The sequence below is a fragment of the Pleurodeles waltl genome, chromosome 7 (genome assembly GCF_031143425.1).
Source record: "Pleurodeles waltl isolate 20211129_DDA chromosome 7, aPleWal1.hap1.20221129, whole genome shotgun sequence".
NCBI classification, from domain to species: Eukaryota; Metazoa; Chordata; class Amphibia; order Caudata; family Salamandridae; genus Pleurodeles; species Pleurodeles waltl.
Window position 1 is genome coordinate 135,326,056 of NC_090446.1, and position 24,244 is coordinate 135,350,299.

The 24,244-nt window shown below is 42.4% G+C and overlaps 1 protein-coding gene across 2 annotated transcripts in view; it reads left to right on the top strand.

Moving 5' to 3' along the window:
• Nucleotides 1-3,602: 3,602 nt before the first annotated feature.
• The window catches only part of PLAGL2 (PLAG1 like zinc finger 2), a 53,316-nt gene continuing 32,674 nt past the window's right edge, over nt 3,603-24,244 (top strand). The window contains exon 1 of one of the 2 annotated variants that reach the window (XM_069243381.1): nt 3,603-3,715. The gene's annotated coding sequence lies outside the window, so the exon portion shown is untranslated. The remainder of the gene's footprint in view (nt 3,716-24,244) is intronic. The other variant, XM_069243382.1, reaches the window with a different exon arrangement.

Here is a 24,244-nt window from a genome sequence, read left to right on the forward strand (position 1 = left end):
TAACTTATGGCAAGTGGTAAATGTGTTGCTATCTGGAAAAGCCAGAAATCAAAACACTGGAATAGATGCGGACTCCTGGGAATCACATATCCATGCAATGTACGCAAAGCCAGTCATAGATGGAGACGGATAAAGCCAGCCATCCAAAGCTGAAAGTTGGGAGTCCCAAAATACCCAGCCAGTCTCTGCATCCTACAGCGCCCTGGTGAACCTAGATGAGTCCAAGAGCTCAACTAAAGACTACCAAAACAACGCGGTCTTAATTGTGGACATTGAACAACTTGTAAAAAAAAACTGAAGGCTGGAGGGGCTGTGGCCCAAACGGTCTCCCCTATGCCCTCTTCAGGTGTGATATAGATTACTGGGTCCACTACCTAGCACCTCTTTTCAACTGCATTTATTGCACCAAAACAATGTTATTCCAAACTCATAGAAAGGTAACACCTTCCAACACGTCTATAAGAACGAAAACCCAGTCCTACTGAACAACTCAAAGCGAATTGCTTTAATCGACGTAGAAACAAAACTATTTGCAGCATGTTTACTCCAGAACTTACAAGCATGGGCAAATGAAAAAAATCTGATACCACGAATTCAAGCAGAATTTAGACCAGACATGGGAACACTGACAAACTTACACCTTTAAGTATCCTAGTAGAAAAGGCCAAACAGAGAAAAAACACAGCTGTTTGCATGTTTTGAAGGCCTTAAGTCTGCCTTTGATTGGGTCTCCTGTGATCGTATTTGGGTAAAACTGGAGAAATCAGGCATCCCAAGAGACTTGTTGAGGGCAATCACAGTACTACACAGAGAAACCTGTCCGCAAGAGAAAATAGGAGATGCTAGCTTTGTCACAAATAAAATCGCCAGTGAACGGCCTCAAACAGGGATGAGTGCTCGCCCCAAGTCTGTTTAAATTATATCTAGCAGATCTTGTCAGAGCCCTCCAACAAGACAACAGCCACCCCCAATTCTTGCATCAGAGATGGTTAGGTGTCTGCAGTATGCGAATGACATTGTGGTCTTGAGCCAACCACCAATAAGCCTGCAACGAACCATGAATGCTCTAAAAACTATGTGGACAATCAACGGTTTGAGTTAAACTTAAAGAAAACTAAAGTGGTCCACCTGGTTGGTACCTGATTTAAGCCATTCACCTGGTTTATAGAAGGCCAAAAAAGATTGTGGTTGCTACCACATACAAATATTTAGGCATCAACTTAGAGCATCAAATTACCTTTAAACATCATTTAGCCGCTATGCAGGCAAAAGCACAGTCATTAATCCTTGGGTTCAAATTACTGAAAAAGAAACAGAGCTGTCCATCATTTAGCCATCTACTTACCATAATGTCAGCACAGCTAATGCCAGCGGTGGCCTACGGCATGGAAATCATGCACTGACAGGAAATAGCTACACTCAACAACATCAAAATGAAAAGTGTATTAAACAGTGTTTTCTATTCCCAAAAGTGCTCCATCTGCCAAGGTATGCATGGAGCTTGGCTTACAAAAAAATCAATCACTACAAAGTAAAAGCGCTTTTGTCAAACTGTGCTGGAAACTGCGTGCTTCCTAAAGCGGCTCCATTTACAATTGATGCTGGCTTGAAAATGAGGAACAACAGCACAGTAACCAAAAAGGATCATGGAGACAATACTAAAGCCAGGCCATTGAGAAATTAGGTAATTAAGATGTCTGGCTACCAGCACGGACAAATCTGCCTTTAACTGTGTAACAAACACCTCAACTTGATTACTGTCTCTTGCAACAGATACAAGAAGACACGCCTGGACAGTTATCAACTCATGCAAAAACTTGAGGCCCCAGGAGTACCTTTCAGTACACTTTTCCCATAGGCATTAAAGATCACATTCTAGCTTGGAAAAAAACTGTTGCAAAACCAAACTTGCTGTTTATACAGATATAAGCAAGAGATGTTAGAACACATTTTCTGTCTATGCCCGGTGCCTATGGCAGAAAGGAAAAAGCTGTTGAAGCCAGCCCTTTTAAATCTGCAAATTTGCTCCTGCAGGCAAGCTTTAATAACATGGCTAAGTGGCACCTCAATTCCCCTAGCCTGAAATGCAGTAAAATTCCTAAGACTGCTTTTAAAAGAGCTGGACCAGTGAAGGAGCAAGGTCGAGTTATTTTTAAAATCGTTCCATTTACACAAGTAATCCCACTTCAAGTGGTTAACATCTGAAAATGCTCAAAACTTTCCTTAATAAAGAATCTGGACCAAGGAAGGAGTAAGGACATGCTATTTTTAATAATGCTCTTTGCACAAGTCACTGGCACTTTACAACCTGGTTTAAGGGGTACAAGAGGTTCAAAAGGTTAACATCTGAAAATGTACAAAACTGTTTTTAATAAAGAATCTGAGCCAATGAAGGAGCAAGGACATGCTACTTTTTCTTATGCTCTTTTGCACATGTCATTGGCACTTTACAACACGGTTTAAAGGGGTACGTACACATTGCACTAGCTAATCGCACTCTGCGTGAATTCCTTGGTTCATGCTATAAAGATAAAACTGTACAGCACATGGAAAGCGGCAAAGGAGTAAACGGGGTCTAAGGGCATTTACATTTCTATATACAAGTTGTCTGAACGGGGGAACTTTTAAACTACCGATTTTATTGCCACAAAAAATGTTTTCTGTTTTCTATTACCATCGTCGAGCAGTGTATTAGGAAGTGTGTGTAATTGTGTTTATTAACTATGAAAATAAACTTGACTATGACTATGCATGCTGAACAACGGCCACACTGGTTTAGAACATAGCTAAAACACAATCTCATTGACGAGACCTATTGGCTTTGCCAATGCTTGTTTAAACCAGTTATTTAAGGGACGATTGTTGTAAAAAGTGATGTGTGAATAGTTTGAAATAAGGGTGTATATTTTAGGAACGTTTGCTAAACCTGTAACGTTCGAAAACAATTCGATACTCGTTATTTGGGCAGATGGTAAGAAGTAGTGATTACATAAAAAAAACTGTCAATCCATTTCTCAAGCCAATGTCAAGCTCGGACGCTTGTAACCCAATCAGGAACGCTCCCTGAAGTTCATTGGAACGCAGTCTACACAACACCCATCTTCTAAGAACTTTCCCTGAAAGAAACAGAAGAGGGGCGAAAATGACATCAACTTGCCTGTCCTCTTGGACAAATGGCGGTGACCATTTTGAAGTAGAGGTATTCACATCATTAACACTGTAGACGACTGCCTGCCCATAAAACACAGTGTTAAAGATTAGTTTTTGTAAAGAAATCAACAATCCATAAAAAAAATATACAGGATTCATCGAGTGCCTTTCTTTTCCTTAATTGGACACTTCTATTTGAAAAGGCCGCCGTGTAGCTTACATCGAAATAAAACGGGTATCTCAACGGTACGTAAAATAAAAATGCATTCTCTTAATTCCGCAGACTTTGGTTTGTGCTCAACCGGTAAACATTAACATCGCTTCAAGATGGCCGGTTTATTTACTGAGTCAAGAACTGTGTATTCGTCCTTCTTTTGTGTCTTTGCTTTTAAGTTTACTTTTCGATCTGTTATTATTCCCCAACATCGGCGTTCGAAGTGCGGGAACGTGGCGATTGCGCGGTTACGTCATTCCCAGGATGCCTCGCGATATGGCTCACTCTTCCCAGCCGCCGGGGGCAATGGAGCCGCCTGGGGCCTAAAATTCGCGGGAAGCTTCGGCAGAGGTAAGGATATCGGGAGTTGCGAGCAGTAGCACTGCCTACATATAGAGGAGCCAGGTCAGGACTCTACTATACGGTCCTCCAGTTAAAGGATAGGAATTGACACTGCCCCCTCCCTTCAGGAGCCAGAGGGAGCCCCGCCCTCAACTCCGCAAACAAGTTTCCAACAGACCACACACACTGTAAAATAAAACCCAACTTGTAGATGTTAACTTTATCTGTCACCCAGCACACCTTTTTCGGAACGGATAATTTCTTGCAAATTGGGAAGCTAGACTCTCCTCAGTCGCTACAGAAACAGATCGCTCTACTCACTGAAGTGTGCTAGCCTACGTTAGAAACTAGTGTTTCAATAACATCCGTGTACATAAGGGGAACAGCTCACTTAGATCCGAAGACCCTTGTGATAACGTTTCCAGCGCAGACGAGACCCCACAGTAGAGACTTGCCCCTTCCGCATGAGAGACTCCTCAGGCAAAATGTTGAGAATTCCCACCAGGTGCAGCAACCCTTTTTGCAAAGAGGAGAAAGATTACCGTACCGAGGATGGGTAGCCAAACGAACATTGGCACAGATAATAAGTCTGGCCTTAGCAATCCAGTGCAGTAGATATATTTTTTTCTTTTTTATTGCAAACATATGTAACAAAAACCAATAAAAAAAAGTCTAAATGTAGTGGCTATATGTTTGCATTAAAACCTACAAAAAACGAATGATTTTGAAATCCTTTTTAGTTTGAATGTTTACCACTTGAAAAAGAGTTTATTGACGCAAAAAATATGCAACGTTGCCTTTGCTATACTGTTACCTGAAAGCATAAACTACACGTACAATGATAAACAATAATAAAAAAGGATAAAGAGTGGGAAGAAAAGTATTGACAAAGTAACGTATTTGTCCACCAGCCTTCGTACCTAAGAGCTTTTATAATCATACAAATGTTCACAGGTGCTCACTCAAAATGCCTTCACTCCCACTGCTTGGGAGTCAGTGGCTGATGTGGTTGGCCCACGTTGTAGGCCATGGTGGCCGTAAGCAAAATCAGAATGATAGTTGAAAAGTACAAGGGATGAAGAGGGCTCATCCAACGGGACCTGGAGGCTGGTGAGCCAGCCATAGCTGTTCTAGGTAGGACGACCCACCAAAGACACCACAGGGGCTATTCATTCTACTCCCCACCACATGTGACATTCTCCAAGATAGACTACATGTTAATACACCCAGAGCAGGTGGCACAATTTGGGGATATACAATACCTAGATCGTATCCTATCGGACCATTCCCCACTTGCTATGGAATTGCAGGGCCACGCCTACGTAATCCAAACACTGCTATGGGGCTTCCAATCCCGGGCATGACCAATTAGGCCTATCGGGAAGATATCTGAGAGGGAATACTTTCGCTTTAACACTGGTACAGTTCAATCCGCTGGCACACTCTGGGAGTCCTTTTAAGGTGACTATTAGGGGGAAGTATATGGCAGCGATGTATGGAGCGTGACAGTCTCTTGACTGGTAAAATATATAGGCAGGAACCACACACAGACGTCTGGGAAGTGGGACACAAACTCAGGTCTGAACGAGAGAAGGCCCACGACACTAGGGAAACATGATTATCGCACATACCTGGAAAGACCAAATGAACAAAGTGACACCGCTGGTCGGTTGCTGGCATGGCTTGTCATTTCTGAATTAAATGAAGATCCTTAAAGTATTTGTGCAAGTAGAAAACAATTGGTGTCGTTCTTTGACTATACAGTTTTATTAGGAATGTGTTGACCATTTTGCTGACAAAAAAGGTGACAGTGCTTCATCCAAGATGATTAAGAGAGAATTCTTTTAATTCTATGATTTTGGATTCTTTTGAAGTTTGATTGGTGTCTTCTATTTCTGCTGATGCCAGTGGATACAGAATATAACATTTCTTAACTTTTGAAGTCCGTCAATTGCGTCAGAGAACTTGGATATGTAAAGTTTATGAAACACAAGTTCATCTCTGAATTGTATTGCTTTCTTTTAAATTGCATCCTTACATATGTGGGAACTGAATCATTGATAAACTTATCATTTAGCATGGACATATTACCTATAGTGAAGACAGACGTTTGCTGAAGACTAGTGTGGTAATCTGTACTGTATCCTTAAACAGAATGGACTGCAGTTCAATTTGAAAACCAGCATTGGCAAGGTCAGTAGGTTTCAGGGTTGGCGGCAAGCTACATCAGGGAGGTGCAGGGGAGGAGGGAGGGAGAATCACCACAGACAGTGGGGAGAGAGACCGTACAGTGCCATGCGGTCTAAAAGAGCACATGGCAAAAGTTATAAAGTACCTGGAGGAGTGCACAGCCATTGGCATGACCAATAAGAAGCAAGGAATCGAGATTGATCAACGGTACTAAATGGGCGGGTTCTAAGTCTGTCTTGAGATTTTTTTTGTTTTTTTTGACCAATTCAACAGACAGCGCCTGTGTGTTGTCTCAGGCAAAACCTAACTGCCTCATACAGTTGTATATAAAGAAATGGGAGGTGGTGGTTTTATTGAAAAAGAAAATAAAACGCCCGTGTAGACATATATTTTGTTCAGCATGCCCACAGAAGGGGCAGTCTAGTAAGGCTTGATTGCCCCTATTGCAGGCATGCTCATGGAATATTTTATCTGCTTTGGTGATGCATACCCAGTGAAGTGCTCACTTTTTACGAGTAGCTAGACAATTGAAGGCTCTGAATCTGAAACTCCACATTTGTTTAAATATATATATATTATACATTTCTCTGCTACTTGATTTTGGTAAGTGACAGCTAGTTAATTTTAAATTCCTTGTCTGGAGGGCATTATCCCGTCACAACTAACAACGCCTTTTCTGAAATTGATTTGAAATAAAACTGTTTAAAAGTAGATTATGCTCCCCGGACCGCAGCCTTAACAGTGTCTTTTCAGCCTTGGCGTTTGTGGTCTTTGAATGGAATGAGCACCATATCTGTCAATATTAATACTAAACACTTTCATAATTCATCACATCCTGCTGACTGAACCTTGAAAAAAACAAAGATTAAATGTTTTCCTGAAAATATTAACTGTCTATCTCCCCCCCTCGGTATAACATTTTTTTTGTACATTGTTAATTACTCTTCTAGCACTTAACCACTCACGAGAAGCTTCCCTGCGAGGGTAGGATACACTTAAAAAACAGTTGTCCCTCTTTAACACAGTACAGCATTTTAAGTAAGCCACAAGGAGCTCCAGGCCGTTGATGTGGAACTATAATTCTTTATTTGACCATTTCTCTTAAGAGCAATGCGTTTGAATACAAAAGATCCATGCAAAAATAGTATATTTTCAACTGTGATGAGTCTGCAAAATTAGCAACTTAGAAGAATATTCTGGATAGAAAACGCAAAAAATCCTACAATTCTTGCAGAGTATCAGAGGATGCTCTGTTTTGCTTTCACATATTCAACAATGCCTTTTTTGTTATTTTTGATCTTAGACAGAGGTAGCTAAAGTATAACCTTTAAAGATTGTACTGAACCACATGTGATCTACTTGTCTTTTCAGGGTGAGTTATGATTTCAGAGCATTTGTTATGGGACCTGAGTGAGATTGACTGTGAATGCTTACTGAATCCACAATACTTATGGGTCTAAAAATAAGTGTCTTATTGGCCAGATAGATTGAGTTGCATCTCATCGCTCTATGGTACTGTAGTAATAGACTTATGTATTTTGATGAAGTACAGGTGGCAGAGAGAAAACCAAATGGCGCTGACCCTTTAGTTGGATATGGCTGGCGATATGTCCCCTATCACAGTCTTCTTTCTTAAAAGTGCTTTTTGATGGACCTTTGTCCTGTATCCAGTAAGGTGTAAGTGCTCTTAAACGTTCCCAGTTCTTTGACATAAGGGTCTCCAAAAAATGACCTTCTGCCTCATCTCAGTGGAAGGCAAGTCACCTAGTTTACAATACATACATATTAGTATTGTCCAACTCCTCCGTTATAGTTTATTAGCATTGCATAGGAGTTGCATTGTCCTCCACACCCTTTTCTCTTTGGTTGTTACATTGTTAATAATCCTTGTGATGTCTCTAATCCCAGCAGTTAATCCTGATGGGTTGGTCCGAAACTGTCAACCCCCATCTTTAAAACAGTGTGCATAGTTATCCATGTTATTTATTTATAGGGAATGATGTTTGGAGTTTAAAATAGCAGCCACTCGACCTTCCAGAAATTTCTGCAGTACTATACCCGAAGACCATAAAACATCTGTTGTCTATGGCCTTGCAAGGACATTAGTGCACTTGTCTTCTACGTCGGGGCAATTGTACTGTCAGTGGACCTTTGATGCCACGTGTTGCCCAGGTCAAACATTGTCTCTGGAATGGGGTGAACATATTCCTCCGGTCACCAGTCAAGCCCTCTCTCCCCACCCTTTCCCCAGTGGAGACACTGAAACCATTGTCAGTATCCAATCCTGAAACACTCCCTCTCTTCTGATTTGGGTGGCCAAAAGTAGTGGTTATATTCCCAGGTTAATATCTGGCAGATTTGGTAAGACTCATTTTGCTACTGCTCATGCTACAGGTTATGAAGCTTAAGGACCCTTCTTTGACTCTTTAACAACAAATAAAAAAACTGACACTAATATGGTGTAGCAGAAAGTTGTTTAAGAACGTTATACCATCGCTTTCAAGCAGGTGTTGTTCCACATCCTTGGGAGGGACGAAACATTTTCTAGCTTTTGCGCCAAGAATTTTCAATTTTATTAAGGACACGGAGGTGAGGATTATGCTTCTCTTTCAATGCTTTGTTACAGCAGCCAATACACTTTTATTCCCAAAAACTACATTTCCCAGAAAAAAACATATTGATCACATGACTGACCATAGAGTATCTCCCCTATAAAATCTGATGACAGGAACACACGTACTCTTTCTTTGCAACTGAATACGTAACAAAGTCCCAACCTGGAACATGCAGGAATAGTCCCATCAACTGAACATCTTTAAAACACAAAGTCCAGAGCCAGACTCATCCATATTCTCTCGAAGTCCATGAACCATTGACTCAGAGTACAAGGATTTTGAGGGGGGGAAAAAACTCCCAAACAGATAACCATCAAACTTCAAGTTTGCTTCTGTTCATTTCCTAAAAATAAAAAAAACGTAAAAACTATTTCCCAAAAGAATTCACATACGTAAATGCCATAACAGGAGGGGATAAACTTAATACTTGAAATCTTCAAAGAACCTGAATTGTAATACTTAGACCTTACGATGTAAGCACACACCTCCTTTGGGTGGGATAATCCTCGCCTCCGTGTCCTTAATAGAATTGAAGATTCTTGACGTGAAAGCTAGAAAATTTTATATTCTATGTCCGGACCAGAGGCTCCGATTATGCTTGTTCAAAGCTGTGCAACCACCACTGACGCTATATCCACAATTGGTTTGTAATAAAAAGCCTTAAATGTAGATTCAGAAGACCAATCTGAAGCCTTCATGATTTATTTCAAACTAGAACCCAATGAAAAGGATTTTGAAGCCATAGTACCTCTTGCCGAATGAGCAGCAAACACCGAAACATCAATATCTGCTTCAGAAAGTAACCAACGCATCCATCTCGCCAGCGTGGCAGAGGAAACAGGTTTAAAAGGTTTTTGCAAAGCGATAAGTAATTGGCCCTGAGGTCTAACCGAAACTCGCAGGTGGCTGATTCATAAGCCTTAAAACACTGTACCACACAGAGCTTATAATCCTGTGGAAAACACGGATAAGAAAACAACTTCGTATTGGTTTTTGTTCTCCTTGACACAGAAAAAGATACTCCCTCCGGAGAAAAAGATCGACCCTTGAGATCCAAGGCTCTCATATGATACCAGTTTACATGAAATCAAACATAATAACATGGTCAACTTGGCTGACACCTGGTTGCGGGACAAATACTTATTGTCAGGCCAAGATCTCAAAAATCTAAGCACCACATTAACATCCCATAGGGAAGTATATTGTGGTTGAGGATGTCTGGCAAAACTGATGCCTGTGAGCAATTTGCACACTAAAGGATCCTCACCCACCTGCTTACCATTAAATCGTATATGACCTGCCGAAATAGCAGATCTGTAATTATTAACTGATCTATAGGCTAGCCCAGACTCTGCTAACAAAGATAAAAAATTTATTATGAAACATACATCCGCCTGAGAGAGATACAAATCCCTTTCGCTACACCAGCTAACCCGTCTCCGCCATGCCGAAGCATATTGGTTGTGCGTACTGTCGAACCAAGACTGGTCGATGAACACGGAAGCTGCTGGCGAAATGCCGGGCATTTTCCATCTACCCCCTGAAACCCTCAATGCCACTAACCACAATTGTTCTGAGAGAATCGGAGGATGAGGAAGGCCTACTGGGTCCAGCAACAGGTTCTGACTGTGATGGATAAGAAGAGGAGAATCAAATGACATCTCCAAAATCAAAGCTAACCAACGCTGAGCCCTCCATAGAGGAGTCACCAACATTAGGTCCACCTTCTGACGCCGTATTTGGGCGAGAACCCTGGGGATCATGCTGAAAGGAGGGAACGCATACCCTTGGAGGGAAGACCAATCTTGCAAGAACACATCTGTCGCTAACGCTTCCAGATCCGGACGCCAACTGAAAAATACTGGGATCTGACGATTGAGCCGGGAGTCAAACGGATGCACTGAGCATGGACCCCACAGACGATTGATTAGTGCAAAGGCCCGAGGATGTAACCTCTGATCGCTGAAATCCTGAAGATGACAAGGGTACCAGTCCACCACCGAATTCGTGGACCCTGGCAGATATTCTGCAATGAGCGCGATCTGACGCTGAAGAGCATAATGCCAAAGATCCGTGGATATCTCTGCTAACATCTGAGACCTCGTTTCCCCCTCTTCCCCCAACCTGTTGACATAACATACTGCTGAGACGTCGTCCATTCTCAACAGAATGCAACATTCGCTCTTGAGAGGGGACAGGTTCCTGATCACAAATGAACTGTCCAGCAGCTCCACGCAGTTGATATGGAATTGAAGTTCCAACTCCGACCAATGACCCCCAGTGGAGAGGGAACCGCACCTGGCACCCCAGCCCGACCTGCTGGCATCCGATTCTAGAATGACATCTGGGGCGCTGCCAAAAATCTCCCTGCCATTCCAGGCTTCCATGTGATTCAACCACGAGTTCATCTCCAACCGGGCCTCCCAAGAAAGCTGAATCTGGTCTGCATATGCTAATCCCTTTTGCAGGTGCTGTATCTTCAGGCGCTGAAGAACACTGTAATGAAGGGGACCCGGGAAAATTGCTTGGATCGAGGCGGCCAAAAGACCTACAATCCGAGCCACTGATCTCAACGATATTGTCTGGGCTTGTAAAGCAGACTTCAACTCCTTCTTGATGTTCTGAATCATTTGGTGAAGGAGAATCAATTGGGACAAGGCAGTGTCTATCTGGAACCCCAAGAATTCCATCCATTGTGAAGGGACTAGACAGGACTTCGGTTGATTGATTACAAATCCCAGACACTGCAACAGCTGAACTGTCCAGGACAGGTGCTGCGTAACCGTGAGAGGATCCTGGGCCATCAGAATAAGATCGTCGAGGTAAACAATCAACCAAACGCCTCTGTCACCAAGTACTTCCTCTACCGGCCTCATCAGTTTGGTGAAACACCACAGGGCTGACGAGAGACCGAAGGGGAGGACCCCGTACTCGTAACATTGCCCCTGCCAAAAGAACTGCAGGAAGCGCCTGTGGGGGTGAAAATAGTAATCGCCTTTTAATAGTAAATCCCTGAGAAGATGGATACCCTCTATCTAGTGTCTGTAAACTATCCAAGAGTTGACGTTCTTGAGATTTAGTACTAAGCGGGAACCTCCTCCTCGTTTGCTGACCAAGAAAATGGAACTCACGAAACCCTTGGGAGGAGGACTTGGCCGGCAGGTTGCTTCTTTCCGGAGTAGTTTGGCAATCTCCTCTGTTATGAGATTTTGATCTTGTAGGGAAAAATACAGACCATAGGGAAGAGAATCTTGAACTGGGAAACTTTAAAATTCCAGTTTATATCCTCTGTCGGATTCTAGAACCCAGGTATCCTGTGTCAGTTGTATCCAATTGCTCACAAAATACTGAATCCTTCCCACCCAATATCACTTCTGAACAAGGTAAAATGCCCACCTGAGTAACCTGACTCCTGGGAGCTTCATTGTTTGCCTCTGACATAGCCCCTGCTGAATCTCTGGCGACCTCCACGTGGACGGGAGGGATAGAAGGTTTGGTCAGCTGACTGGTCCTGCCAATTGCCGTGTGGGTGGTTGAAATTTTCTTGTGGGGAGCCCTGGTAAAATCCTCGGCCTGACGAACGGGCCCTGAATCGTCTGGCCCTTCCAAAAAGGGTATTGCGAAAGACCTTTTTTGATGACAAATGTGATCTATCTAAGGTATTATAGGTGGCTGCAAACTTTGCCAAATCCTTCACAAAGGGACCTCCAAAGAGGAGACCTTGAGCTATAGGACCACCTTTGGAGGACGCTCGCTCATTAAGTTTCGGATCAATGTGCATTCGGATAGTTCTCAGTCTATCCGTTGACATTGCCTGTTGGGTAATACCAATGTGGCAGACTGCGCGTTGCGCCCAACTGATCAAAATGTCTGGGTCGACCGCTATACCAGAATCTTTAGCCTGAAAGCCAAGTCCAAGGTTCTTGGTGGTAAGTCCTGACATATCCAGTAACTTGTCCTGGCATGATCGCCAAGCTCTGTCGAGACCCTTCTTCAGGTCCTTGGCACACTTCTTCATGAAGGTACCATAATCGGGTCCACTTCCGGAGTATTAAACTTTCCCAGCGAGATCTGGACGAGGGCATTTAGAACAAAGCCTCGCCTTGACTTCTTGTCAAAGCCCTGCCGAAGACGGGATTGGACATAATTGGCAACCTCTGGTAACGGAACCCAGTTGGTAGACCTGGGATGCACAATCTCTGTGGAATCAAAAGTGAGCACCTTAGGGGTCTGGGACCAGGATCCGATCCACCATCCTGGCGCTTCCTCTTACTAGGGCACGGAGCGTCACCTTGATTGGTGTCTGATGAATCATGAGAAGCAGAGTCTGATCCCAAAGCGTCTGGATATTTGAAAGCATTACCTGAGGTTGAAGCCTGTGGCTGTGAATGGCTATAGCTATGGTCTGCCAAGACAGAAGCTGAAAATTGTTTAAAGGCATCAGAGTGCCAATGTTTCCCCTGGGACTTCCCTTTATCCTTACCACCAGATGAGGTGGCATTTTGTGGAGCGGACTCTGAGGCAGAAAGAGGGGGAAAGCCAGCCTTGCTGGCGTGCGGAACCTTTTAAGGTGAAAAATCAGAGGGCCTAAAGCCTTAGCCAAGGCCTTATTGACTGAATATTGTACGTTAGAATCAAGCGCCTCGACTAGGCTGTCTTCAAATGAAAGACCCAGCTCTTCCTCCATTGTCCTTGTAAGGATCATATTAGCATATTAAGCCATAGTGATTTATTCAAGGTGGAGTCACTCAGCAGTTTAAGCCAAAATATATATATATATATATTTATATATATATATATATATTGCCAAAAGCTATGAACAAGGTGGAAGTGTGGCCCCTGCAGGCAAGAAATGCAGTAAAGAGTGGAGGGAGATGCCTGCCAAACACTTTCGGCAGAGCCTATGCCAATTTACTATCCTGGACACACTGATGCCCCAGGGCGCCAGGAGCCAACAAAACAGCCAAAAGGAGAGGAAAAAACAGAACTCTTGGGTAAATGGCAATAAAGAGCGATGGAGCGGTGCCTGACGCTCTCCCAAGCCTCCTCGCCGCTGTAATAATACACGTGGCCTTAACACGCATGCATGTGGCAGTTCAAAGTCCCAGGGACTAGAATGAATGGATTGCGGCCATCCAAAATCGTGGCCTCGATCGGCTCCACTCCTGTGCCACAAATGACAGGCCCGCGAGAGCCTCATGCCCTAGGGAGGCCATAGTGCTCCCAACAAATATCGTAAAAAACAAAATGAAAACAAAGTGAATAAATATAGCCACGCGCAAAAAAGCACAGCGTGCTTTAAAAAAAACACATTCACATAAGTCATGTGTTCTTAAGTGTTATGATTAATCTTAACTGGCTGCAGAGCAGCAAAGAAAGAGGACGTTTGCATGTCATCAGGTTTTATTTGTAATTGGCATCTGTATAAATAAAGCATGGAAAGAGAAGCATAATCGGAGCTTCCATCTACATCCACCACAATCGCTAGCATCAACACTAGTTAACATAGTCACCATCATTAGCGCTAGTAACATTAGCTTAATCACTTCCAGCTGTATATATTAACTACCACTACCAGAGTCCATTTGTAGATAACACTTGTGTATACACACACAAACTTCATGTGACAAAACTTGCTATACATAGACAAGAAAGAAAATAAACTAAAAACAGGACCCCTTCTAACCCTCCAGCCCCTGATACACTTGCACTACTGAAGGCCACCAGACAGCTCATAATATCCGCTGAAGCCAAGCGTTAATCAACAACATTAATTAAGCTGCTAGCCGAAACAGAATCTCCTTCAAGACAATCAAGCATTGTATACATCCTCTACAATGACCCTCCTATCACGCACTCAATTGACAGGTGCAGTTCCATTATACTATTTTTCCATTAAAAATAATGCAGTATTGGTAAGGGCACCGAATTAGAAATCTATGCACAACTCTAAGATCATAGCCACACCAATCATTTCCTGTATGACTATTTATGTTTCCGGATCTGCTGTGGCGCTAAGGCAGCTATTTTACTCATTCAAAGATGGCTGCCAGTGCATGCTCATATGCCTACAAAGGTGAACATCTTGGAATAGGTTGAACCCTTTTCCACACAAAGCAGTTGTAAGCATGACTTGCGTAGTATGCTGTGCACTACAAGCGGCTGCAAGGACCCAGTCACAATGTCACATGTTATAAAAACACTAGCCCACAGGTATTTTGACACTGAAAGGGGCTTGCCAGGGGTGCTGAGCAATTGCCCTGTACTGTATGCAGTGGTTGGTGAAAGCAAAGCTTTAATGATTGTCGAACATCCCAGTGGTTGAAGAGAGGTTTGTGAAAGCCCCTTGTATGTAAGTATATTTATATAAAATTAAAAGTCTTGGCAAACACCAGATGTAGGAAATCCACATTTTCTGCTTAGTACCCCAGATTTTCAGCATTTGCTGGACCACATATTTTTGATGGCTTTAGCTCTGCGTTTTGCCCCTCCTAACCAACCGAATTTAAATGTGGCTCGGTTGGCTTCTATCTAATTGGCACACTTGCCTATAAATCCTTAGTATGTGGAGTTGAAAGTGCATCTGAGGCCTGGAAGTCAAATGACACTAGTGGACTGCACCACATATTGTGCCGTCTACTACAGGGGCAGGATAAACATGACTTCAGGCTTACCCTGGCTAGCCTGACTGTACCCTGGGTAGCCGGACTGCTGCAGTACGACCTTTCAAATCATCACTTTTTGACAGGAGAAAATCTTCCTTTTAAATATGAATGTCACTCCTATGTAGGCTTATCAGCCCACAAGGTGGAGTACATGGTATTTAACCTCTTGACTGTTATGGCTTACCCCTTACCCTGTACTAAGTCATGTTTCTTTGTTGTTAGTGGGTAGCTTGCATTTAAACCTTCACAACTTTATTCCCACAAAAGATATCCACACCAAATTTGTGCCATTTTTTTTTTCAACATCCTGGGGAATCTAATGGTACCCAGGGATTGTAAATTCACCTGGAGGGGAACAGAGAAAATCAGCAGGATATAGCCCCTTTTTTTGTCTTCTTGGAAAAAATGGAGGTAAAAGGTGCAGTGCAAGAACATTTTTCACCCTAAAAATGACATGATTGAAAGGTGTGCTGTACTAGAATCATCATCTTCCCGGCTTTCAGAACCGTGCAGCGTTGTATCCAAAAAACGATATATCTATATCTGTATATAATTTATTTTTTATTTTTTCACCTCCGGTTTTGCCTTTTTCCAAGAGCGCATAGATTTTTTTTTCTTAATTTTTATTTTTTCACCTGCTTGCAATTTGTGGTGGAAACAGTTGTGAAACGCATAGGAGATCCCAGAAAGCCATATTTTTTTAAAAATTGAATAATCTACTCAACCTAACTGTAAGCTACTTGACCCAGAAATGGGTGTCCAATTGTGTGATCTTAGGCAATATGGTATTTTACAGTCTCCTTTTTCATCACTTTCACATAAGAGTGCACCTTCAAATACGTGAGTTCAGCATTTCTGCTGTTAGAAATAAATCTTCTTTTGTTTAATTAAACTCACTAAACGTTTGCTCCATGTATAATAAATCTAGCCCTCCTATAGGGTACACATGATCCATGCATGACTTGCCTCTTATTTACGAATAGCTTTGCCATTGGGGCAAGAGTGTTTCTCAGTTTGCTTAAAAACTCACTTTTCATAAATATATTACTAAAGCATGATGTGATAGTGCACTGTCATTTACAGACAGTAAATTTCCAAGAAATATCCATAAACCTCCCCACTAACTTGCAGCTTTACTGCTAAAACTATGTAGTGTATTAACAACAATAATCTGTCAAAATTGGGTTTCAGAAAACATTTATCATTTGAGCCTCACCAATAAAATGTTCTGACTTTTTTCATCCTATAAAATATTTTTTTCATCACACAGAAGTACAAAAAATGGTCTTTCACAGCTGCTGAAATATATTTTGAAATGTTTGTAAAGTTGACTTTGTTATATAAATGCTGCGTGTTAGGGAAAACCTGATACCAGAAGCATTTCATTTTACAGTTCGGACCCTTCACCTTCTGGAGCTCTGCAGTCACAAGGAAAAGTGTTTGTATTGCAAGAAGACAAACTGACTTTTGACCTCTGTCTCTGAACACAGAGCAAATATGCCAAGAATAAGATTTAAAGGCATCTTAATTGCAAATTCAGTTTCTGACTGAACAGCACACATTTTTTTTGTCCACTGGTCAGAGGTGTCCAGTGGAATCTAAAAATAGCTTGAACTCATATAATAAAACTTGTGTAGATTTTTTTGAGCCATGCTAGAGCCAACACCTGAGCTGCACCTTACATTGATTTTTTTTCTCCATTGTGTGACAACTATACAGCAATTCATAGTCCCTAATATAAAGAATGAAAAAAAGAGTATGAAGGAAACCCATGGATTTCTGGAATGTGCACAAGGTGTACTGAGTTTAGGAACAGTGGTTATTTGTATACCTTTGAATTTGTGGTTACCTATACTATCACGTGATTCAAAGGGTAGTTTGCAAAATTTCCTCTTTCTTGTACACTGGCTTCGATTTGGAAGCCACAAATACAGGGAAATCAGTTGGCCATAACACATGTTCTAATGTTGTGTTTGAAAGTGCCTCTAGATTAAAACCAGTACTTCCGTTTATGTGACTGGGCCAAATGCCTGTGGCACAAAAACCCCAAAACGTGACCTGTAGAACACGTTTTAGATTTTACCCAACAAAAATCATTGTTGTTGGTATATTTGTTGTTGTTTAAAAAAAAAAAAGTGTTTGGTTGTGGGTTTTGGTTCCAGTTCAGCTGACATCTAAGGAAACCCATAATCATACCAAACCCAGAGATTTCCAAAAACTAGACACCCAGAGGAATCCAGTATGGTATGACCGGCATGGCTCTCAAGTTTTTCTTACCCAAAAGCCTTTGCAGACCTCAAACTTTGGCTGAAAATACTCATTTACATCAGACGTCTGAGGGGAAATTCCTGAACCCAGCGTTATCACACATCTGCAGATATAAATGACCCCATGGAGGACTAAAAGACTGTTGTCCCCTTTTTTGGGAATGCGGGGGGCCTTGGCCTTACCCATGGCTTCAGCTGGAATCTTGTACTCTGACTCTGGGAATTGTGACATGGTAGGGGCACTGGAGCAGCACACAGTAGCAACTGCTGCGGTGGTGAGCACATGAAAATGATCTCCACATCCATAGCGCTTTGCTGGAAGCGCTGTTGACGTGGAAGTCCCGTCCATAGCATCCAGGGTAAAAGTGGTATATTTAGAAAATGAATATCACCATGTCTCTACAGCGACAAGTCTATAAAAGCTGTTTTCACTGTGGCAGGCCTAGCTGTTCTATGTTGAAAACTAGAGTACTGATTAATATACTAATATTGTATCTAGGAAATGAAATCAGCTAGAACAATAATTGATGCACTATTTTTAATAGCTATTAAAAATCCAATTCATTGGTGACATCTATTTTTAATACATATTAAGGAAAAGTTACTTTTTACCTGCCTGAGTTGTTGGGAGGCTAATGAGCATGGACTCTGCCAGCTCTCAGCTGATCGGTCTTGAATGGGTGCGAGGGGGTGTGAAATGCCTCCCAAGAGCGATTAATAGCCTTACCTGAATAGGGAGAGAGAACTTCACAGAATATGCAGGATGGGGCTGTAGACATTCAGTGACAGCACACTGACCGGTCTGGATTGATGGGCCCGTTGAACCACATGTAACACTTGGGCACTCTAGGAAAGGAGAGGGAAGGATGCCAAGACCATTCTTGTAGATCTCCTGTTTGAATGAAAAAGGACCTTTCTTTTGTCCTACAAGGCTTCTTTTTCTGGGTTTGTTTTGGCTATGGGTGCTTGCTTTAAACTGGATTTTAGTGTTGGATGTCGAAGGACACTGGTCATTTCACTGTGACACTCCCACACACCTCCAGCCCTCAGAGGCTAAGTTTATGGTGGCTGAAGACTTTTGCCGTCATGAAAACCCCCTGACACATGGTATTTTGAACCCAATTGCAGTAGGGCTCACAGGAACTCCTGAAGAAGTGCTTAGGATGAGGCTTGATACTTTTACTGTATTAGTTACTTAGTGTCCAGGGGTCACCCCACCCAGTAGCTGGTGCCATGCATTAATGCGGCACTGCCAGGCACCCCTCTTAAGAACACTTTCTGGATGTGTGGAAGATAAGAAGAGGACTGGACCGGATGCCTTTGTTATAAGAGGAGCTCTGAAGGACTCAACCGGCTCCCTCTTCAATCCAGGACAAAGAAGTGAACTACAAGCCTCAGTTGACTGCCTCTTGTGTGGCTACAGGAACACAACAATCTCAAAGGCCTTTTCTGGGAAGTACCCAGCTGAGCAATGCAACTGAGCTAGGACTAGACTCTGCTGTTGGCCTCTGCCTAACACAATGTGAGTCTCAAGTGCCTCCCCCAATGTCCCCAGGGGTGCTTTAGAATTATACTCCTGTGGTTGTTTGGGCACCGAAAGAAAGTTTGGGAACTTCTGAAGACTTTTCTTCCCTTCCGGTGGGACTCAAAACACCAAGGCCATAATTATGGTGGCGGTTGGACTGCTGCTAATGTGGCAGTCGGGCCTCCACATTACTGCTGTGGCGAACGTGCCACGGTTGGACTGCCGGCACAGCCACGTTTCCGCCATGTAAATGCTGGCGGAGATGGGGCCCCAGGGGGACCCCTGCACTGCCCATACACTTGACTTGGGCAGTGCAGGGGCCCCCATGGCCATCCCTGTTGTGCTTTTCACTGTCTGCTTTGCACTCACCTATGAATACCACTCACACATGCATACCACTCATCTTGTGCTCCACACAAAGAAACCACAATCACACTACACTCACAACAAACACATTGCTCAGTCATTGAGCTCATCCTAAACTCGCATGCCACGCACTGTACACACAAAAAAAAAAAAATGCGCACACCACAAACACATTGCACACTCTTCGCTGTCTCCCGCTCGTAGCAGACATGTTGCTCACACAACACCAAATCATAGAGCTCCTCCTAAACTCACACTGCACTCACCATACCCTCACAAAGATGATCACATGGGGTCTGATGACAGGGGCTCTATCAAGCGGGATCTAAAAGGCTGGAACAAAAATGTAAAACATTAAACCAATGGATTGACAGTAATAGGGCCTAAGGCTTCGTTTCTATAACTACTACTAACTCGAACAGCCAGGTGGACTTTAATGTGACTAGAAGAGCAGAGCGAGCGAGCATCAGTTAAACTCCGACAATGTAAATAACGTTTGATACTTTTTTTATGGCCATACTGATGTAGGAAGTGCCGGTTGACAGTCAGGCAGGATGATTGCATACCTTTTGTAAAGGATGGTAACTGTGTTAGACAATTGTCCCACTGATATGCTTGCATAGTTCCTTTATGTGCAGCCCTTTGCATCCCACTTTTTTAAGGCAATAGTAAATGTTGTTTATACTCAACTTGCAACCCACATCACGGTTAAAGCCTTCCCATAAAAAAAGTTCTGAATAATGAAATATATTAAAGAATGACGTTTATGCAGTTTGGCCATTATCTTAACTATTGCACTGCATTTATGTGAGACCCAACCACATATTTACGGATAAATGCAAAGCATGTTACAAGATGGTGGCCAACGTAATATTCATTTTCAAGCTCAAAAAAAGGCTGTGCCGTTATTTCTCACAAGTTCCTGTTCCCAAGATGGCCGTCCTGTATAAGCTGTGCTTCTAACCGCTTTGCCTCTGCTATGCAACACGTGGCCGAGCACCTGTAGGCCTGAGGCTGCTTCCAGGCAGATCACTTCAAGGAGGCGTTCCTTTCTACTCTACTCATCGTGCACTGGTGCAGTTTACCTCCCCAGCAAACTGTTGTGTTTTGTGGGACCGGCCACTCATAAGGCAAGTACGGATCCCAGGAAATTTGGGCTTGAGTCACCTTACATAGAGGCTGATGACTCATAGAAATATGTTTGTCCACAGGATTAGCTGTCATGAAATTTACAGACATCTCTGGTCACCTCCGGATCATCCTGCTGCTGCGTCATTACGCTTTGATTCAGTGGCCATCTTGGGGAACACATAGGAGTGCAATAAACACTCTTGTCAAGCAAATTCACAAATTCTGCAATTAAATACTTTGCTCACATCCAACAAGTGGTTAAAGCCAAAATCCCTTCCTCCTTTTTCTGGAGTACTCCTGAAAGGTGTGCTTTTTTATTTTTATTTTGTTTTGGTTGCTCTTGTAATACGGCGACAGCTGTGCTGTCAAGCCTGAACTAAAACCGGTAGCAAAATGTTGTACATTAGATAATTTAGATAGGGAGGCAATGTTTTAATTGCATCTGTAAGAAAGCCCACATTCAAACACATCGTTATGACCAGAAACATGTAAATCCCAAATTGTTATCCTGACCGCAGTTTTAAACAAATCAATGTGCAGGAGTGATTAGGAAGTAGCACAGACTATTTATAACCGTCTAGGACAAGTAGTTCTAAACAAAAAAAAAGCTTTAAACCAACAAATAAAATATTACTGAATCATCAAATTGTATATCTCTAAGAGCATACAGTGGCTTGATTCTAAGAAAAGGATTACTTGAGCCCCTTAACCAAAACCTGAATAGAGTTAAAATAGGACAATGTAACCATCCAGCAAATGCTGTAAGCTTGCAATGGAATACCATGAAAGCAAATGAAAACCAGTGGCTGCAAGTAACTGATTCATAGACTCCTCTCTGTACCCCTTCTACGTTTTTGAAGAATTGATACTATGGGGTCTTCCGGACAGTGATAAACATCTGTAGCCAGACCTAAACAAGCAGCCAAGGGTGCCAGTGGAAATGTCTTTGTGTCCCTATATACAAAAGGATATTTTGTGTATTTGATCCATGGTCAAGACCTTTTTTCTTGAATTTAGAGCACATACAATGCTGGGGCTGTACCATTTGTCTTGCTGCCTATTTTGAGCCTGCTCCTTGGAGAGTGCTGTATCATGTTGCACGTACAACTCACACTTGCAGACTTTTCCATCCTGGAACATCAAGAAACTGCAACAAATTCTTTAAAAGCAGCAGTGACGGGTGGCAAACATGCGCCTGCCTAAAATAGGCAAACCATGTCTGACATTTGTCCTCAGTCTTGCAATACACAGCAAGTGTGAGGGGATAAGAACAATATTTACTGGCATATTTATAGACGAGTCCGCAGAGACTGAAAACCGGGCCAGCTGTATCAGTTTCTTTTCAAGAAAGAAGAATGTAGTCCCTGAAAAATGCTAAAATGGTGACCAGTGTATTGATTGTAGTACTTAGTCCCTGCTGTTGGAGGGCTAAATGCAGCAAGAGCATGACAAATGCATGCCTTGAACAAATGGAGAGAAACAGTGAAGCCAGCAAATGGGAAGCCTATGTCTGGGCTATAAGCCCATAAAGTATATACAACATGTCTTGCAAGCACTGTCTAGCCAAGACCTAAAAATGTCCAGGCCTATTGGATTTGCCAATGCTGGTTTACTTAGATTGAGTCTAATACAATTGTCAGCCTATTTTGATGTGTACAGTATCAGATTCTTCACCAATTCTGTGTGGAGCTGCAGTGCACGTGGTGACATGTTTCTTGGGTTCTCTTTTGGTCAGTGTGGAAAAACAATAGTCTTTTAGGTTATGAGAGACCTTAAATAATCCAACAAAGTTGTTGAATTGGCAGTAAATCAAATCTCTGGAAAAGCTGTAATTTAAATTTTTCCCTCTTTTGAATAGCCAGCGGGTTTGATACAAAGTATCAAAAGGAAGCATATCACGTTCCATATTTTAAGTATGTAACTTTATTTTAAGGAGTCGGGTTGCATATGTTGTTACATTTTCAAATCTGGCTTGAACGAGTTTTAGCTGTTACCAGGAGACCTGTAATGAAAAAAAATAGCAATATAGAGAAGTGGTTTTGGCTACATTTCTTTGGTGATCCCCCAATCATTTGAATAGGGGACAGTCCCTCTATTAGGTAGGTCTATTGCTGATTAATAAATAGGCATTTGGTCACACATACCCCCATGTCAAATATAACAGGAGTAATCTTTGAGTGGTGTAATCCCTTTACAAATACTGTATGAATATGTTCTCTCTTTAACCATTTGGACAAAAAATATAGGAAAAGGTTTGACTGTGTGAACTCTGTGACAATCGTTCCACTGAAAGATCTACAGGTTCCTTATTGAAGAGCAGCTAGCAACATCTATTTTTCAAATGCATAATTTGCATTTATATTTAGTTGTGAGTCAAAGTAAATTTCCGTGTTAAAAATATGAGCAGTGGCTTTGAAATGGATTTATTAAGCGTTCTTTTGCATCTGTTGGAGTTCTGAATTTCTGATCCTTACAACCTCCCTAAGTAAACTTTTCTGCCTTGGTATCCAGAAGGTCAAGTGATAAAGGGGTGTATTTGATGGTTAAATAGTAAGGTGTCACCAAAGGTAAAATACACTGTCGCAATTGGAGCCAAGTAACCCCGATTGCTTCATGGTTCTTTCTCTTCTCCCACTACCACCCCAAAACAAACCAAAAAACGTAACTCATGGCCACATGGGCTGCACTGAATGTGTATTGTATTTGACCTCTGCCCAAAAACAAATAAGCCAGCTACTTTTCATCTCCTCCAGCAACACCTGCTGTCGAAGCCCATTCTTCAATCACTGCAATGCTAGTTGGTGTTGAAACACAGTGATGTGGAGGGTTACTGGTGCTTAGTACATGTTGCAGCAAACAAATACCCAAGTCATTGTTGTGTGCCCCCTGCTTCTCCCCTAGCTGGGATGGTTTTGTGTTGCTTTGGCTGTTTCCAGGCTTTCCCTAGGGCTTTCTCCTTCACCATCCCAGTGGAGAAATACTGCAGTGATTTATATGTATTCCATGCTGGTTAATGACTGCAGCACATCCACAAGTGCATGATTTTTAAGTATACACACTGTATAAGTGATTCTGCCTATCAGCCTCTCAAGTTCACTGTACTGCACATGTTTCCTCTGGGTGAAGGACAGTTTGCTGCGCGTAAGCACTTTATTGGCACATACACAGAGCATGTGGGGGATTGCTTCAGCATTAGTGCACTGGGACTGGCATCAGTCAGGAAGAGCCGATGCTAAAAACTTCTTTGGTGCTGTTCATGTGAGGCCAGAGGCAGCATCAGGGCAGATGGTTGAGAGTCTGAGATGAAAGTGGGGTGGGAAATAGGACTGAGGCACTAGCCTCTGGTTTAACTGGTGCTTGGTGACTCCAATAAATGCACCTTACTCTGCCTATGATGTGGTGATCCGTGAGCCATGCAGGAAGTTCAGAGGTGGGGATTGTCTGCTGGTGGCACCTTGACGATGCTTATCAAAAATAAACAAACAGCCTGGGTCACTAATATCCATAGCTTGCCCACTCGTATCCCATCCCAATAGTTTGGGTAACCTTGTTAGGGAAAGCAGACTAAAAAAGGTGCAGAGGAACAGGAAGAAAACTGCTTCTGATAGTTTCAACATTTACAGAGCAAGATTTTGGATTGGTAAATGCACAGTGTACAGTATAGTCTAAACTGACTTAAGAGGCTAGCACTACTGATTTAAATGGTTGAGTGTAATGGGCTGTACTGGGAATAACAGTTTTGCCTGGTTAAGGGAATAAATTAGGTTTTAAGAAAACTT